Consider the following 18348-nt stretch of genomic DNA (forward strand, 5'->3'; position numbering starts at 1 on the left):
CCAGGCTTCCTGAATCAGAAACTGTAGGACCATGACCTGCAATCTGTATTTCAACCGCCCTAAAGTGACTCTGATGCTGGCTAAAGTTTGAGAGCCACTGAGCTACAGGAAAGGCTCTTTCTCACATGCCCTACTTTATTCCAAATTCAGACTCTCCAAACCCAAGCCCCTACATCACCCAGAAAAGCAAATTATTCTAAAGATAAAACAATTATTGAAAATTGTTCTTACATGGTGTCTTAATAAAGCACCATTTTGCTTTTCTGCAAATAAAAAAAATCATCAGAGCTAGTAAATATTTCTCACTCCTATTTTTCCTCTAAGAATAATTTATTGGGACATCATTTTTGGAAAACAAGATGGCTCTTGACAAAGGCATTGGCTGCTTGGCATTTAAGAAGATGCCTGATTGCATTAGTTTGCTGGAGCTGCTGGGACAGAGTATTGTAACCTCTATGGTTTAAAACAACAGAAATGTGTACAGTGTCTTGCACATAATAAACTCCCAGTAAATGGATATTCAAAGCTTCAGTAAAGAATGGAAGTGATGTTTTTAAAACTATTTTGGGGTAAAATAATCTGGTCACAAAATCAGGGGCCAATAAAAGCTTTGGCAGGAAGATGAGTCAAAGAACCATTGCAGCAGTTCAAATGAAAGCTAACGGGGGTCTTATTTGGAAAGAAAACTGTGGGACTGGGAAGAGGAACTGTTTGCATAAAATTTGGCAGTGGTGCCATGGAATACTATGTGGCCATAAGAAAGAATGAGTTCGTGTCTTTTGCAGGGATATGGATGAAGCTGGAGACTGTCATTCTCAGCAAACTAACACAGGAACAGAAAACCAAACACCACATGTTTCCACTGTAAGTGGGAGGTGACCAGTGAGAACACATGGACACAGGGAGGAGAACATCACACACTGGGGCTGGTCAGTGGGTGGGGGGCAAGGAGAGGGAGAGCATTAGGACAAATACCTAATGCATGCAGGGCTTAAAACCTAGATGATGGGTTAATAGGTGCAGCAAACCACCAGGGCACAGGTATACCTAAGTAACAAACCTGCACGTTCTGCACATGTATCCCAGAACTTAAGGTAAAATTAAAAAAAAAAAAAAAATTGGTGGTGGTGGAAGTGACATGGTCCCAATATGGAGGACTATGGAGTGGGAATTAAAGGTTATATCCCACCTTCTCCAAGCAAATCACGTATTCCCGTCCTTACTTTGCCTTACTCCTTACTTTCCTTGGGGAAAGGGTTTTGGATTTCCCCAGCTGAATGTGCTATTCAACATGATGAGCATTTAAGTGGAGCCGTGATGGGTTTGGGGAGAGGCTCTTCATAGAAAGAGCTCTCAGGAATAAAAGCTCAAAAGAAAATACAGGTCTCAGAAAGTTGAAGTTGGTTCTGGAACGTAATTCAAGTGAGTCTGTCTCTGTTCCAATCAAAGCATTAATTTTGAGGTTGAGGGATTTTCTAAGTGTTTCTTTTCCTTATCCAAAAAATATCTGAATAGTGCTGCTTTGGTCTTGGGTAGGGGCCTAAAAAATAAAAATTATAGAAGTTCTCCAACCACCATATTATATGATCTTTTGAAATCAATGCCTTTATATGAAGAAGCTTAACCACAAACAACATGACACGCATTCAAGGAAAGAGGATAGAAACTCTGTAGTGGTATTAGTCACAAATGTTTTTAATAGGAAAATGTCATATTCCGGAGCGGTATTATGTAAGAGTTATCGATAGTATATTCGCTTCCTATGGAGACTTAATTTTTACAAAACAAGATAGTTTTCTTTAAGAGAGAGATAGAGTCTCATTCTGTCACCCAGGCTGGAGTACAGTGGTGCAAGCATAGCTCACTGCAGCCACAAACTCTTGGGCTCAAGCAATCCTCCCACTTTAGCCTCCCAAGTATCTGAGACTACAAGGTGTCTCTCAATAAAGGCATTTGTTGCTTGGCATTTAAGGAGATGCCTGATTATGTTAGTTTCCCAGGGCTGCTGTAACATAGTATCAGAGTCTAGATAGTTTAAAACACAGAAACATACTATTCTCTCACAGTTCTGGAGGCTGAAAGTCCAAAATCAAGGTGTCAACTAAGAGGCAGGGCTCTCTCCTGATTACACTGGGACCACCCAGATAATCTGGAATAATTTCCCTAAAACAAATGAAGTTCCAAAACTAACAAAAAGTCAGTGACTGGCCAGGTGCAGTGGCTCACACCTGTAATCCCAGCACTTTGGGAGGCTGAGGCATGTGGATCACGAGGTCAGGAGATCAAGACCATCCTGGCCAACACAGTGAAACCCCGTCTCTACTAAAAATACAAAAAAAATTAGCCGGGTGTGGTGGTGGGCCCCTGTAGTCCCAGTTACTTGGGATGCTGAGGCAGGAGAATGACGAGAACCCGGGAGGCGGAGCTTGCAGTGAGTCACTGCACTCCAGCCTGGGCGACAGAGCGAGACTCCATCTCAAAAAAAAAAAAAAAAAAAAGAATCAGTGACTATGGTTTAAAAAATTACAAACATCAAATCATTTTATGTGAATAAAAGTATCCCAGCTCAGATGGTGAACTTTTCAAAGATTCAAAGAACAGGTATTACTCAGGCTACATAAAAAGTTTCAGAGTATATATAACCATGAAAAGCTTCCCAATTTATTGAGCAAAATAGTATAATCTTATTTTAAAATGTTAACAAAGATAGCAGACCAGAAAATAAAAATTAGTCTCATTTATGAATCCTACTCATAAATTTTACAAAAAGAATTGGCCATTTCACTTATTAGTGTGTTTAAAATATATCTTCTATAGTCAAAGAAGATTTACCCAAAGGATACAGGATAATTAAATAAGAAGAAACCTGTTACAGGTTGAGAATCCCTAATTTGAAAATCGAAAATTGAAAATGCTCGAAAATCTGAAACTTTTTGAGAACCAACATGACACTCAAAGAAAATGCTCACTGGAGAATTTCAGAGTTTAGACTTTCAAATTAGGGTGCTCATCTATAACAAAAACCTTTCAAATCCCTCAAAAATAAAAATTCCAGAACACTTCTGGTAAGAGGCATTTCAGATGGAGATGTTCAACCTGTAATATATTACAACTGTTGGTCAAATTTTTAAATTATATAATAATGTCCAAAGATTTCTAGAAGTTATCTGATATTTAACATCCACTCTGATTTTTAGAAACTTCTTTAGAAGCCAGTAATTTTAAAAATCTATCTTAAACTCAATCAACGTTGTTTCTGATAAAACACAAGAAGCAATTTTATTAAAATCAGAAATCAACATACAAAACAAGGAAAGAAGAAAGGAAAGAAAGAAGGGGGAAAAACTCACTCTAGTGTTCTTGTTCTTGAAATTCTGGTCAAAAATTAAGAATGAAGTATATAATAGACACACTATTATAATGAAATGCACTATAAGAACTGAAAATTTTTAAAAATCAGATGGCCTGTATCTTAATTTTAAATCATTTTGGAGTGGATTGGAACAGAGATTTGCAAAGTCAACTGAGGGAGACACTGGCTGGCTTTGCTTGGCCAACTGTAATGATAATTATAAAATCATAATTCATGTTTTCATAAGCATTTCCTCTGTCAGGCACTGTGATACTCACTTGACAACATTTAATACTCACTTCAGATCTACAAGGTAGATGTCAAGAAGTATTTTCTTCCCTCACTCCTTACATTCTCACCTAGAAAGAAAGAGATGTCCACTGGCTCCCAGGCCTCTCTCTCAACCTCCCCTTGCTCACTGCTTTGCAGAGGGCTGCTGCAGGACTGTCGTCCCTCTGCTATCTCTATTTCCTCGAGGCCCGTCCAGATGCATGAATCATTTATTCCTCCCAGAAGTAAGCCTACTGGAGCAGAATTGGTTGAATTGGGGGATGAGAGAAATGGAACAAGACAGTGGTAGTTGTGAGGAGGAAGAAGTGGGAAGCCCGATTCTACCCCCAAATCCACCTGTATTCTTCAATTGACTTTTCCCAGTAATGAAACTAGTAATTTGGGTTGATCCGTCTAACTTCTGGTCTATATCTGAACTCTGAGGAGCAGAGGGAAAGGTGGTAACAATCCCACTCAAGATCCACAGCGGGCACTCTTATTGTCCTTGTTTTATTAAAGAAATTAAGGCCTGAAGAGTGTATTAGGCTGTTCTTGTGTTGCTTAAAGAAATATCTGAGACTAGGTAATTTATAAAAGAGGTTTAATTGTCTCACAGTTCTGCAGGCTGCATGAGAAGCATGGCATCAACATCTGCTTAGCTTCTGGTGAGGGCCGCAGGAAGCTTACAGTCATGGCAGAAAGCAATGGGGAGCCACTGTGTCATGTGGTGAAAGCAGGAGCAAGAGAAAGGAGGAGGAGGTCCCAGACTCATAAACAGCCAGATCTCAAGTGAAATAACTGAGCAAGAACTCACTCATCACCAAGGAAATGGTGCTAAGCCATTCATGAGGGATCTGTCCCCATGATCCAATACCTCCCCCTAAGCCCCACCTGTAACACTGGGGATCACATTTCAACATGAGGTATGGAGGGGACACACATCCAAACCATATCAGAGGGGTTAAGCAACATACATGAACAGTCTTGGTATGTCTCCAAGATAGGCCACTGAGAAAGACAATCTAAAGCCTGAAAGCCAAGCTAGAAGTTAAATCCACGGACAAGATTGAGAACTTGTCTTCCTGTTTGGCATGCGTTCCTCTGATTGATCCCCATGTTTCACCTATTTTGCATATACCTACCATTTCCTAATTGTTTCCTATGCTGTTGTGTGCACCTTTGAGTGGTGTCTTTGCTTTAACCTTTTTTGCATACTCACAAACCAGTCAGCACACACTCCCCATCCTGTGGCTATAAAGACCCCAGACTCAGTCAGTAGAGGAGGAGATGACCTGACTTCAGGGAAGAGACAACCTGACTTTGGGGAAGATGATCTACCCTTCCTGTCCCCTCTCTAGCTCCCCTCTCCATTGACAGTCCTCTTTGTTGCTCAGTAAAATTCTCTACCTTCACCATCCTTCAATTATCTGTGTGACCACATTCTTCTTGGACGCTGGACAAGAGCTCAGGATGCAGCAAAACGCAAGTACCCAGAAAGGCTGTCACACTGCCTTTTGCCCTCACTGGTGGAGGGCAGCTGCCCCACACAATGATACAAGGGGCGAATTGATCTACTAACATGCTGCTATCTGTGGATGACATAATTAAAAGAGCACTGTAATGCCCCCTCTTGGGCCTCAGGGTTGCAGGTACCCTCACCTGGGCACTGCCACATTCCCCTTAAGGCGACATAGCTGGTCTGGCCACAAGCCCTGCATGGAGTTTGCTCCTGTGTCAGTGCCTAGAGCCATGGGCTGGATCCTGCACTCACTAGCTCATATGCTCCCTCCCACAAGGTGCTGAGCACAGTGGGCTGCGTAGATGGAGCACCCCTTCTGTGAATCCAGCAAAGGGGCCAAGAAAAATCCTGCATCACCACCATGTTCACACCTGCTACACATCTGTGATGTAAAAGGCACCTTCCTGAAGTTGCATGCACAGTGCACAACTTCCCGCCCCACACAGTGGTTGCAGTGGTCCTGGTACCCCTTGGGAAGAGTGTCCTAGGCAGGGAAGTATGGTCATAGGGTAGGCAAACACTCATCTTTACAAAGTAATACCAAGCAGGCTTCCAAAGTGTTCATCGATCTGCAGTCCTCCTGCAGTAGTCTACAATGTTACAGAAAAATTCATCCTGACATTTGTTGGATGGTAAGGAAGACTATTCGAGTGTCAACTAAGCAAGCAAACAAAAATCAAGGTTTTAAATAATTAAAATTGGTTTTATTCAGAAGTCTTGAGGACAGAGACTGAGGACGATAGCCCAGGAGCATTCCTGTTAGACTCCCCAGAACAGTGTTTCAACCCACTGCTTATATAGAGGTGGCAGGGCGTCAGAGTGTGCAAAAGCACATCAGACTTGCTCAGAAGTCACAGTATCACAGAACTACATCAAAGTCTGGGTGTAAGAGCACATCTGGTTATAGATTACAGAGGCACAATCGCTAATGCTGTCAGATTTTATCTCCTAGGTAGGAAGAGGCAAGGATTAGGGTTATTTATCTTTTAAGGAATACAGTGACTCAGGGAAGAGATGTGGGAGGCCGTGTGCTCTATCTTGTTTTGCCTTCAAAGCTGCACATCATCACAGAGGCAGGGATTTTGTGAAATTATGTGGGCAAGCAGAGATGAACAAACATGATTTCTTACGGTTGCTACTTTGTCTCACACAAGGGACTATTACAATGGGGGTTTTGCTGTATGGGGGAGAGACTGGGCTCAACTCCAAATACAACAAGGACAAGTAGAGATTTATACTTGTCCTTGGAGTAAGGCAAAGTAGGGCGGAGGGTCAGTAGATGGAAAATTACTAAGAGGATACATCAAGGCTAGGGGCATTCTTGTGGAAAGTGGGCCAGGGTGACAAGACATCAAGGGTGGGGAAGAGGAATTTGATCAGATATCAAAGATGGTCAGAAACCAAGAATGAAGTTTGAGGAATTTGGTCAGATATTGATGAAAATGGCTCTCAATGGAGAGGGGAATCTTAGATAAGCTGACCCAGCAGGATTCTTGCTAAAACTGGACTAAGCAGGCCAAGGGCAGAGTCCAAGATCAGGACTTAGTTGAAAAGGGGGTCCCGAGGAGCTGACTCGAGTGTGGTCAAAGAGAGAGTCTTTGTCAATAAGAATCTTTGTTAAAAGAGGTGTAGCTGTAAGCACATCTCAGGTCTCAGAGAGGCTGAGGTAGGAGGATTGCTGGAGCCCAGGAGTTTGAGACCAGCCTGGGTAACATAGTGAGACCATGTCTCTACTATTCTTAAAAAAACTTAAATAAAATTTTTTAATGAAAAAAAGTTCAAACTCAACAGTATAGAAATGCAAATTAACAACAGAATACCATGTTGAATTACTCTAATCAGTACACCAACTCAGCCAGACTCATGGAATTATATTAAAATATAATAGTCAAGTTTGGCAAGAGTGAGATAAAGCAGTCTTTCTCGTTTCATACACATCTGGGGTATGTAAATTGATACAGCTTTTGTGAAAAGAAAATTGCCAATATTCATTAAGTATCATTTGAAAGGTAATTTTAAACAAAAAAAAAATTTGGAAATAAACCTCAAAGAAAGAGTCTGAAATGCAAAAGAAGCTTTTTGCATAAAAATGCTCATTTCAGCACTACTTATAATAGCACAAAATTGAAAACAACAATAAACAGCAATGCTAGAAAGATGATTAAATAAATTGTGATGGACTACTAAAAAGCAAAATTCTGTTTTGTGAAATATTCAATAATATGAAGAAATAAATTGGAAATTATACAAGTAAATTGAAAATAACATTAGCTACAAAACTTTACGTTCAAAATTTTATATAAAACCTATAACACAATATTAAATTTTAAAGGACTATATGAGTGTTAGAAATGTGCATAGAACAACTTAGAGCATGTATCAAAATATTAATACTGGTGATCTCTGAGTCATACTTGATTTTCAGTTTTCCTATTTATATTGTTCAACATTTTTCATATTTTCAACAATCAATATATAATATTTCTATACATTTTAAAGGTTAAAGTATATATTGTTTAATACATTAAAACTCCCTTACTGGTGTTCAAGGGTCTAGAATCATTAGTGAAGAAACACAATATCATGTAATGTAGTGCATGCTCTGGGTCAAGCTGCTCGTGTTTCAGTCCTGAATTTGCCACTTGCCAGTGGTATAAACTTAAGCAAGTTACTTAACTCCTTTGTGCCTCTGTAAAATGGAACAATAAAAGTACCCAGCCCATAAGGTTGTAGTGAATAGTAACTGAGTTAATATATGTACAGTGCATAGAACAAGTTTTATGAACGTAATGTTATTATTATATATAAAAAGAAAGAGTTCTCAACCAGATTGCACACTTCTTAAAAACAAGGCCCATTTCTCTTAGTTCTTTTATATCTTTACCACTATCTTCCCCCAAAAAACCTCAGAAATAGTGCTGAGCCAATAGTAATGTTCCTTGCCTATAAAACAAGATGCCAGCCCCTTCTTGCCCATTCCTGTTATTCATTTTGCTTAAGTATTACAAATATCAGAAGGGAACTGCATGGATAGACTGTGAAAATATGGCTCTATCGTCAGAATCGTCATTGTCATATTACCAAAGCACATATCATAATTGAATATATAGGCAATGAGATGTTAACGAAAGCAAATCTCAAGTAGCCACTTGGATTTTTATCAAAATGCTCTGCACAACTTTTGCCCTTAGAGCAACAACAACACCTTCTGGCAGCACAAGGAACTGGGTGATTGAGGGCCTCCTGTGGCTGTTGAGAATGAAGAGCTATTGGCTTTTGGGTAAGGGGCAAGGAATCCTAGAATGTGGCCCAAAGAAAGTAGTGGGAGAGTCTGATCTTGATTTTAGAAGTTGGCGAGCAGTAGGGGAGTGGGATCCCATTCAAGGGAAGATGTGGGCATCAGGAGGGATTGACTAAGAGCAGATTGACTTTGAGGTTGGTAATGGGAACCTAAGTAGGAAACTGAAGGGAGAGGGGAGGTCAGAGTGTAATTGCCCAACATGTTCTTCCTGCCTACGGCACCAAGAAAACCAATTCACTGAAATGGCAGTATTGCAGTAAAGAAAGAGTTAAATTAACATGAGGTTAGCCATGCAGAAGATAGAGTTTATTACCCACAACAGCCTTCCCAAGAACTCAGAAGCTAGGATTTTTATGAATAATTTGGGGGGCAGGCAGGGGACTAGGAAATGGGTGCTGCTGATTGGTTGGGGATAAAATCATATGAGTGTGGGAAATGGCCCTCACATGCTGAGTCTGCCTCTTGATGGGGCCACAGGACTGTCTGAGACATGAGTCAGGAGTCTGGATGGGGTTGGTGAGTTGCCAGAATGCAAACATTTTAAAAAACATCTCAGAAGCCCAATCTTAGGTTCTACCATAGTGATATTATCTCTAAGATCAATTGAGGAAGTCACAAATTCTGTGAGCTCTGGCCACATGACTCCTGAGCAGTAAGAGATTATAGAAACTATGCCTACATTTTAGCAGATTGCAGGCCCCTCTCATAATCCTACTCTTGTAGCCTTTCATTAATCAGGGTTTCAGCCCTGGAAGAAGGAAGGGGTCAGTTTTAGGGAGGGACTATTATCATCCTTGCTTCAAAGTTAAACTATAAACTAAATGCTTCCCAAGGTTAGCTTGGCCCACATGCAGGAATGAATGAGGACAGCCAGCCTGTGAGGCTAGAATTAAGGTGGACTCAGCCATGTTAGATTATCTCACTGTCATAATCTTTGCAAAGGCAGTTTCAGGAGAACAACAGCCATCAAAACAGAGGCAACTACTGAGCACTGGTACTGTCCACCATGCTGGAGTGATGGTTGTGAAAAGGTTGGTTTGGAACGCATGGCAAATGGTGTGATGGGGTCTCCATCTCCAGCCAGGGAGTGCTGCCACCACTCACTAGTCCAGCTGTCACCCCACTAGGTCTTACTTGGTCGAAGACACACTGGGTCTTGCTCAGCATCACTCCCTCTTTCTACATCCAATTATTGGTCACCAAGAGATCCAAAGGCTTGGCTCTCTAGCTAAATCTAGACAGTTCTGAAGGGTGATCCCATCTTCAGAACTCCCTGTAGGCTGAGCTGTGGCATCTGTGGTGATGACATCACAGCCCAATGTCTCCCTCTGCCCAGTCCTGTTTCTCCATCCCCCTCCTGCTCTGTAGACCCCAAGAATTCTCCCTGATAAAGTCCTGTGCAGTTGATAATCTTCCCCTCAGAATCTAGGACAGTCCCCTCCTGTGGAGCTTCTATCCTAGTGGGACGGCTGGAAAGCAAACAAGCAAGCAAATTAACCAATACTTTCAGGAGCTAGTAAGTACTAAGAGGAACAGAAAAAGGGTAAATTGATAAACAGTGATATAACATGGCTAGGGTGATCAGAGAAGGCCTCTCTGAGGAGACAACTTTGGGACTGAGAACTGAATGGCAAAAAGCATCAGAGTCAATGGTCAAGATTAGCAGGCACTGGTAGAACAGAGAAGGCTGCTGAGGCTGGAGCGGGGTGGTTCAGGTTGAGGGCAGTAGAAACCAAAGTTGGAAAAGGGTCTCTCTAGATAGGAGCTTGTGTGCTATGATAAGGAGTTTGGGTTTTATGCTAAGTGAATGAAAGACTCTGGAGGGTTTAAGTACTAGAGAGACCTGATCTAATTTAGGTTTGCAAAAGATCTCTCTTGCTACCGGGACAAATAAATTAGAGAGAAGAGTAGAGGCAGGAAGATTATTCAAGAAAGTCCTGCCTACATCTAGGTCACTGTTTCTCAGAAGGCAAGTTGTACCCCAGTCCTGGGTAGTGAAATCAAATTCAATGGTTTATGACCTTAAACATTTATTAATGAACTAGCACAGGCTGGAATAGAATATAAAAGAAAATTGAGTTCATGGCATTCAGTAATGGTAAAAACTATTTCATGATACTTAATGTAGTGAAAAATATTTTTGGGTATGTGCATTGGTTCAGGATTAAAAGAAAACTTCTTGGCCAGGCGCAGTGACTCACGCCTATAATCCTAGCACTTTGGGAGGCTGAGGCAGATGGATCACCTGAGGTCAGGAGTTTGAGAGCAGCCTGGCCAACATGGCGAAACCTCATCTCTACTAAAACTACAAAAATTAGCCAGGCTTGGTGGTGCGCCCATATTCCCAGCTACTCAGGAGGCTGAAGCAGAAGAATCCCTTGAACCTGGGAAATGGAGGTTGCAGTGAGCCAAGACCACACCACTGCACTCCAGCCTGGGCAACAGAGGGAGACTCTGTCTTAAAAAAATAATAATAAAATAAAAGCAAACTTCTTATTGTAGATCTTGGTAACAAAAGTTTGAAAGACACTGGTCTTGATTGGGAAGGCACACTGGCATATACAGGTTGCATTATGTAACCAAGGCCAGGAAAAGATGACTTAAGAAGGAACTAAGAGTAGGCTGTGGTCGGATGCAGTGGTTCACACCTGTAATCCCAGCACTTTGGGAGGCTGAGGCAGGCAGATCATGAGGTCAAGAGATCAAGACTATCCTGGCCAACATGGTGAAACCCCGTCTCTACTAAAAATACAAAAATTAGCTGGGCATAGTGGCCTGCGCCTGTAGTCCTAGCTACTTGGGAGGCTGAGGAAGGGGAATTGCTTGAGCCCAGGAGGCGGAGGTTGCAGTGAGCCGAGATCGCACCACTGCACTCCAGCCTGGAGGCAGAGCGAGATTCCATCTCAACAACAACAACAAAAGAGTAGGCTGCAAGGACAAAGGGAGTGTGATGTCCTAGAGTAGTCAACGGGGTCAAAGACACCTCAAGAAGTGTAGGGACAGAACAGGTGAAACAGCACATAGACCAGTTTCAGAAAGACCAGAGCATAACTAGGGGGGTCCAGGAGGGTGCAGAGCAGCTGCAGTGAGATGGTTTGCACTTTGAAGCAGTGTCAATCCTGGCAGAGGCAAAATATTCTCTCTTGTTTTAAAAAAACAGACCCCACCACAAACTGGCAGGCACACACTTAGAGAGGGTCCCAGTTTCCATTTGAGAGAGCAAGTTCATGAACTTGGAAGGAACAGGCCAGTTGTGCAACCTCACCCAAAAGGCAGGAGTTCCTCTCGTGGGTGGCAAGCTCCATGGCCCTCTAGGAAATTGAAATGGAAGAATGATGGTGTCACAGCCTGAAAGACAAGGCAGTGATGTTGACAGTAATATTTAAGGTGAGCTGGAGAAGTCTATGAGCAAGCATTTCAGAGAGCCAAGGGCATCCTTCTACCAATAGCTTCCACAGGTCCGTAGTTCCACAGCCTTCTCTTTGATCTCTTTGATCTTTTATCTCTGGGCCTGGTGCCATGCTCATGCCTGTAATCCCAATGCTTTAGGAGGCTGAAAAAGGAGGAGCCCAGGAGTTTCAGACTAGCCTGGACAGCATAGCCAGACTCCGTTTCTCCAAAAAATAAAAAAAAAAAAATTAGCCAGGCATGGTGGTGTGCGCCTGTAGTTGCAACTACTTGGGAGGCTGAGGTGGGAGGATTGCTTGAGCCCAGGAGGTTGAGGCTGCAGTGAGCCACGATGGGACCACTGCACTCCAGCTGGGGCAACAGAGGGAGACCCCCAACTTTAAAATAAAGTTCTCTGGACACATATGTCTAGGAAATCTTGGATTCTGTATTCTTTCTTGTTATGTGTTAAATTGTTCCCCCAAAAAATATGCTGAAGTCTTAATACCCAGTACCTCAGAATGTGAACTTATTTTGAAATAGTGTCATTACAGATGTAACTAGGTAAATTAGGCTGGGTGGGGTAGCTCACGCCTTTAAGCCTGGCACTTTGGGAGGCCAAGTTGGGTGGATCACTTGAGCCCAGGAGTTGGAGATCAGCTTGAGCAACATAGGGAGACCTCATCTCTACCAAAAAAAATTACTAAAATTAGCTGGGCATCATGGCATGTGCCTGTAGTCTCAGCTACTTGGAAGGCTGAGTCAGGAGGATCACTTGAGCCTGTGAGGTTGAGGCTGCAGTGAGCCGTAATCACGCCACTGTACTCCATCCTGAGCAACAGAGCAAGACCTTGTCTCAAAACAAACAAAATGAAACACAAAATAATTAGGTAAATTAGGATAAAGTCATACTGGAGTAGGCTGGGCCCCAAATCCAACAGGACTGGTATGTGTATAAGAGACCCAGGGAAATGGGTCTGGTGTTCGTATAAGACACAGGGAAACAGCTCTGTGATGGTGGAGGCAGAGATTGGAGTGATGTGTCTACAAGCCAAGAAACACCCAAGGATTGTCAGCTGACACCATCAGCTAAGAAGAGGCAAGGGAAGATTCTCTCCATGAGGTTCAGAGGGAGCATAGCTGATGTCAGGTTTCTGGCCTCGAGTTTGGAGAGGATACCTGTTCTTTAAGTCACCGGCTTTGCAGTGCTTCGTCGTGGCAGCCCCAGGAAACAAATACACTCTCAAGAGTCACAACTTACATATAGCGTCCGAAAGTCTAAGAAGCCCATCGTTTAAGACACAGTGACCTAAAATAGTGCTTAAGAAAGTGATTCTAAGGAAAATGTGTTTTCATCCCAATCTTGACACTTTGGTATGCTACTTATATCATGCTACCTTCAAGGGTCCAACCAGAAAGAAAGAGGTTAAACTCTCAGACCAGATTTCAGGGAAACCCTGTAAAGCTGGAGGTTGGGATTCACAGTGTCAGGCCAGGTTTCTGTACCATTTTAAGGCCACTCGGCAGTAATGATGCTTTCACTTCCCCTTGTCACCTGTCTGCCAGGCTGTGCCCACCCAAGGTCTGTTGGCAGCAGAGAACTCACAAGAGAAGATGCCTCAGTGGGTGCCGTTTGTATCTTCATCTCACAGTCTTAATCTGGGTGGAAGAAGGGCAGGAGAGAGGTCTTACCTATTTTCTTTTTTTTTTAATTGAAAGCTATTATAATTTATTATGTTGATGATATAATGCTGATATATATATTTATTTATTTGGGATAGGTAATTATTTTCTTATTATACTTTAAGTTCTGGGGTACATGTGCATAACGTGCAGGTTTGTTACATATATATACTTGTGCCATGTTGGTGTGCTGCACCCATCAACTCGTCAGCACCCATCAACTGGTCATTTACATCAGGTGTAACTCCCAATGCAACCCCTCCCTCCTCCCCCCTCCCCATAATAGGCCCCAGTGTGTGATGTTCCCCTTCCCAAGTCCAAGTGATCTCATCGTTCAGTTCCCACCTATGAGTGAGAACATGCGGTGTTTGGTTTTCTATTCTTGCGATAGTTTGCTGAGAAGGGTGGTTTCCAGCTGCATCCATGTCCCTACAAAGGACTCAAACTCATCCTTTTTTATGGCTGCATAGTAGTCCATGGTGTATATGTGCCACATTTTCTTAATCCAGTCTGTCACTGGTGGACATTTGGGTTGATTCCAATATTCTAGGGAATATTCCCATGCAAACAATAACAGGGTGAGAACCAGAGCCATCATCATTCCGGTGAATAGAAGTCAATCGGAGGAGTCCAGCCAGTGGTGAGGTGGCTCATGCCTGCAATTCCAGCACTTTGGGAGGCCGAGGTGGAAGGATTGCTTGAATCCAGGAGGTCAAGACCAGCCTGGGCAACATGGTGAAGCCCCAAGTCTACAAAAAATACAAAAAAAAATTAGGCATGGTGACACATGCCTGTGGTCCCAGCCACACGGGAGGCTCAGGTGGAAGGATTGCTTGAGCCTGGGAGGTAGAGACTGCAGTGAGTGGAAATCACACCACTGCACTCCAGCCTGAGTGATGGAGCTGAGATCCTGTCTCAAAAATAAATAAAATAAATTAAAATTTAAAAAGCATATCAGAATGCAAAGTATTTCAACAAGTTTGATAGAACTGAACTGTCTATTAACTAAGAGGCCTTTGGCTCACCCTTCTGTCTGTTTAATAGAACATTCACATCAATTATCACCACTCTACTGTAAAACAAGGAAGAGCAGAGCAATGTGTAAAGCAAAGTTGTCCCAGGAGAGGACGAGGGCATTGCTGAGGAGAGGTGGATTTCCAGGGACGCCAGGAAGTTGATGATGGTGCTGGTCTTGCCCAAACCCATTTCCTCCCATGGATTTGACATGGAGCTTATGTGATGTGATGTGATGTGAACCTATTCGTTTGATCTCCCTTCTGGGGTGTTACTACAGAAATCAAAGCAATATTCAGCATTCAGAAGACTGAAATGTCATTGCCAATGAAAAAGAGTCAGTTTGTAGAGTTAGGAACACTGGCGGAAGGCTATTGAAGGAAATGCAGAGGTGGCTTCAGTGGGAGATATCAAGATCAAAGTAACCACAACACGGTTGGGCATGGTAGCTTAAGCCTGTAATCCCAGCACTTTGGGAGGCCGAAGCAGGTGGATCACCTGAGGTCAGGAGTTCGAGACCAGCCTGACCAACATGGAGAAACCCCATCTCTACTAAAAATACAAAATGAGCCGGGTGTGGTGGCACATGCCTATAATCCCAGCTACTCGGAAGGCTGAGGCAGGAGAATCACTTGAACCCGGGAGGCAGAGGTTGCAGTGAGCCAAGATCACGCCACTGCACTCCAGCCTGGGCAACAAGAGTGAAACTCCGTCTCGGAAAAAAAAAAAAAGGAATCCCAACACCCCAAATTCAGACTCTGTAACAGCCTCTCCTTGCTCACACTCTAAAAGGACAGTTTTCATAAGTGAATTTCAGGTAAAGCACATTGTTGCTCTGCAAGCCATAACAGAGAATCCTGCCATGTTGTAATTAGACGGACAGCTTGCCAGCAGCTTAGGAGAAAGCCAGAGCTTAACTTCAGATTCAGGCAGCACAAGTTACTTAAGGAGGTTTGGGGCTATCGAGCGTTTTGCTAATTCCTCAGTGATTTTTCACCATATCTGTACTTACAGGAAAGAAATAAATTCTCTCTGGAATGTATTAACCTCTATTTCTAATTTCCATAGCTTAAGTAATACTGGGGAGCATTGGGAGGGAAAAATGGATAGCCACACTTCCCATCAGCAGAGAAAATCAAAGAACCTAGAGATCCCCCAGGTGACCCCAACTTCCTACTTTCCTGTTGACAAGTGGTTACCATGGGTTGCAGGAGAGTTACCTGCAGATCTGAAACATTAACCAGATCCCCAGATTCCCAAGTCAGTGTTCTCCCCGTTGAGCCCTGGAGTCAGATGACCCGGGATTAAATTTCTGCTCAACCACCTACAGGCTGTTTGACCTTGGGCAAGTCACTTAATCTCTCCAATCTTATTTTTCTTACTCATAAAGTGAAGATGACAAAACCTTTTCTTTCTTCCTGCCTCACAGAGTGGTCACAAAGCTCAGGATAGATGAGTAAAGTCCTTAGAAACTGGCAGAAATGTTTCCAAAGGGGAGATATTATTAGGAATTCTCCTCTGAAGGGAAGTGTGGGACTTCCCTTCACTAATGATGAATGACAAGATGGCAGATCCCAGGGCTCCTGAGTGCCTGTCAGGAAAATAACAAAAATACACAAACTTTGGGTCTTTTTTAAAAAAAATACCCTCGTGTGCAGGGTTTGGCATGGGTTAGGAATGTCAGACTGGGACAGTAGATATGTCAGAATTGGTTCCATCAGGTTTGCAATCAAATCTCCTGAAAGGAAAAAGATGCCACTTCCATTTCCCCACTTCTGGTCAGGTCTCACCCATCACTAGTACCTGCCAAAGGGCAAAAGAGAAAGTGTAGGGGACACATAAGGACATCTCCTGTGCCGTTGTTCCCACTGCTTATCCTTCTAGCCAGTCTTGCATCTTAACCTAAAATGTAAGAGGAAGAACAGTTACTCTATGTGAAGGCTAAAGCAACTCCATCTTGAATGCTAAGCCACCATTTTCTGATTAACCCAAGTTCCGGGAATGCCTCTAAGATTTCTATTTCCATGTGATTACCGTAAATCCTGTCCTTAAGTCAAAACAATCTCGATGGTTACCAGAAACCCACATTTATCAGAAGTCCTTCCATTAGGCCAATTCCCTATGGTATATGAGCCCTGTACCTGGAGGTTGATGGTCCAGGGACTTCATCTTGTGACTGCCTAAGACATGGCTTCTGATCATAAGTCCCTATTAAGTGTTTTTTTTTCTGTGAAACTGGATTTGTCAGCCTCTTTCTTCAGCCTCTTGGCTTCCTCAGATTTTTATTATTATTATTATTTTTTGAAACGGAGTTTCACTCTTGTTGCCCAGGCTGGCGAACAAAGGTGCAATCTCGGCTCATTGCAGCCTCCACTTCCCGGGTTCAAGTGATTCTCCCGCCTCAGCCTCTCGGGAGTACCTGAGACTATAGGCATGCACCACCACACCTGGCTAATTTTTGTATTTTTAGCAGAGATGGGATTTCGCCATGTTGGCCAGGCTGGTCCCGAACTCCTGGCTTCAGGTGATCCACTCACCTTGGCCTCCCAAAGTGCTGGGATTACAGGCGTGAGCCACTGCGCTCGGCCTTCCTCAGTCTTAAGTGCTAGTTTTGCAGAGATCTGCCACTGCAGAATATTTGGTGAGTTAAGCAGGAGGTGAGCGACCAAGAAATGAGTGAAGGGAATGAAGTATCCACAGGGGAAAATCCATGAGTGACAGCCACTTCTATGTGGAGTGGTGTGGTTCCCCATGTAGATGCTTATGGACCACCACATGAGTACAGGGACATTCCAAAAAATGCTGGCAGGTTTCATGTGATAGTTAACTGAGGGCCATCTACCTCACTGGGGTAAGGAAAGGCAGCTAGCAGCTGCTGCAATAGAATGGAAAATATTCTTTTATAAGAACTCTATAGTCAATAGTTGGCTTTTCTCGGCACCAAGCAACCAGCACAGGTCTGCATGTCCTCCTTTGTTGTGGCTTTTACCTTGTTACAATTTTTTTTGAGATGGAGTCTCCCTCTGTCACCCAGCCTGGAGTGCAAGTGGCGTGATCTCAGCTTACTGCAACCTCTGCCTCCCAGGTTCAAGCCATTCTCCTGCCTCAGTCTCCCAAGTAGCTGGGACTACAAATTCACGCCACCACCCCCGGCTAATTTTTTGTGTTTTTAGTTGAGATTGGGTTTCACCGTGTTAGCAAGCATGGTCTCGATCTCCTGACCGCATGATCCGCCCGCCACAGCCTCCCAAAGTGCTGGGATTACAGGCCTTGTTATGACTTTTACTTCCTCTACAATCAAATTCCAGCGTCTTCTCAGTGCTCTACCAGGACTGTGGGCCAACCTGGGGCCCAGCCAAGGGCCTCACTAAGCCATCCAATCAGTAGTAGCCATAGGCTACTTTATTTAGCCAAAGGCAAAAATGAGTCAACTGAATTCTGTTTTTCCATTTACTTCTGTCTATTTTTCCTCCCCCTTGTCACCCTCAATACCACAAGAGGGGACCAAGAAACAAAACAGAACAAAAAAGAGATTTTCTAACAGCCTGAGATCCCTTAAGGAAAACAGAAGAGATGCCGAAGTCTCCTCTTTTGGAGGGTGCGGGGGGACTTCTGTTTTTTCCTTTTTATTTTTTAATGAAACCTCAAGAGTTGTAAAGAGACAGATTGCTCTCAGATATAAAACTCTGCTCTCTTTTGTACTGCATAACCCAATCTCCTTGGCTTTTGGGGTCTGCCAGAGGTTACTTTGTACTGTTAGAGAACTCCACATTAGCATGTGATGGCTGGTGAGTCACGGGCAAGAGCTACAGTGTTAGAGAT

Source organism: Colobus angolensis, unplaced genomic scaffold (genome assembly GCF_000951035.1).
Source record: "Colobus angolensis palliatus isolate OR3802 unplaced genomic scaffold, Cang.pa_1.0 Scaffold221, whole genome shotgun sequence".
NCBI lineage: Eukaryota > Metazoa > Chordata > Mammalia > Primates > Cercopithecidae > Colobus > Colobus angolensis.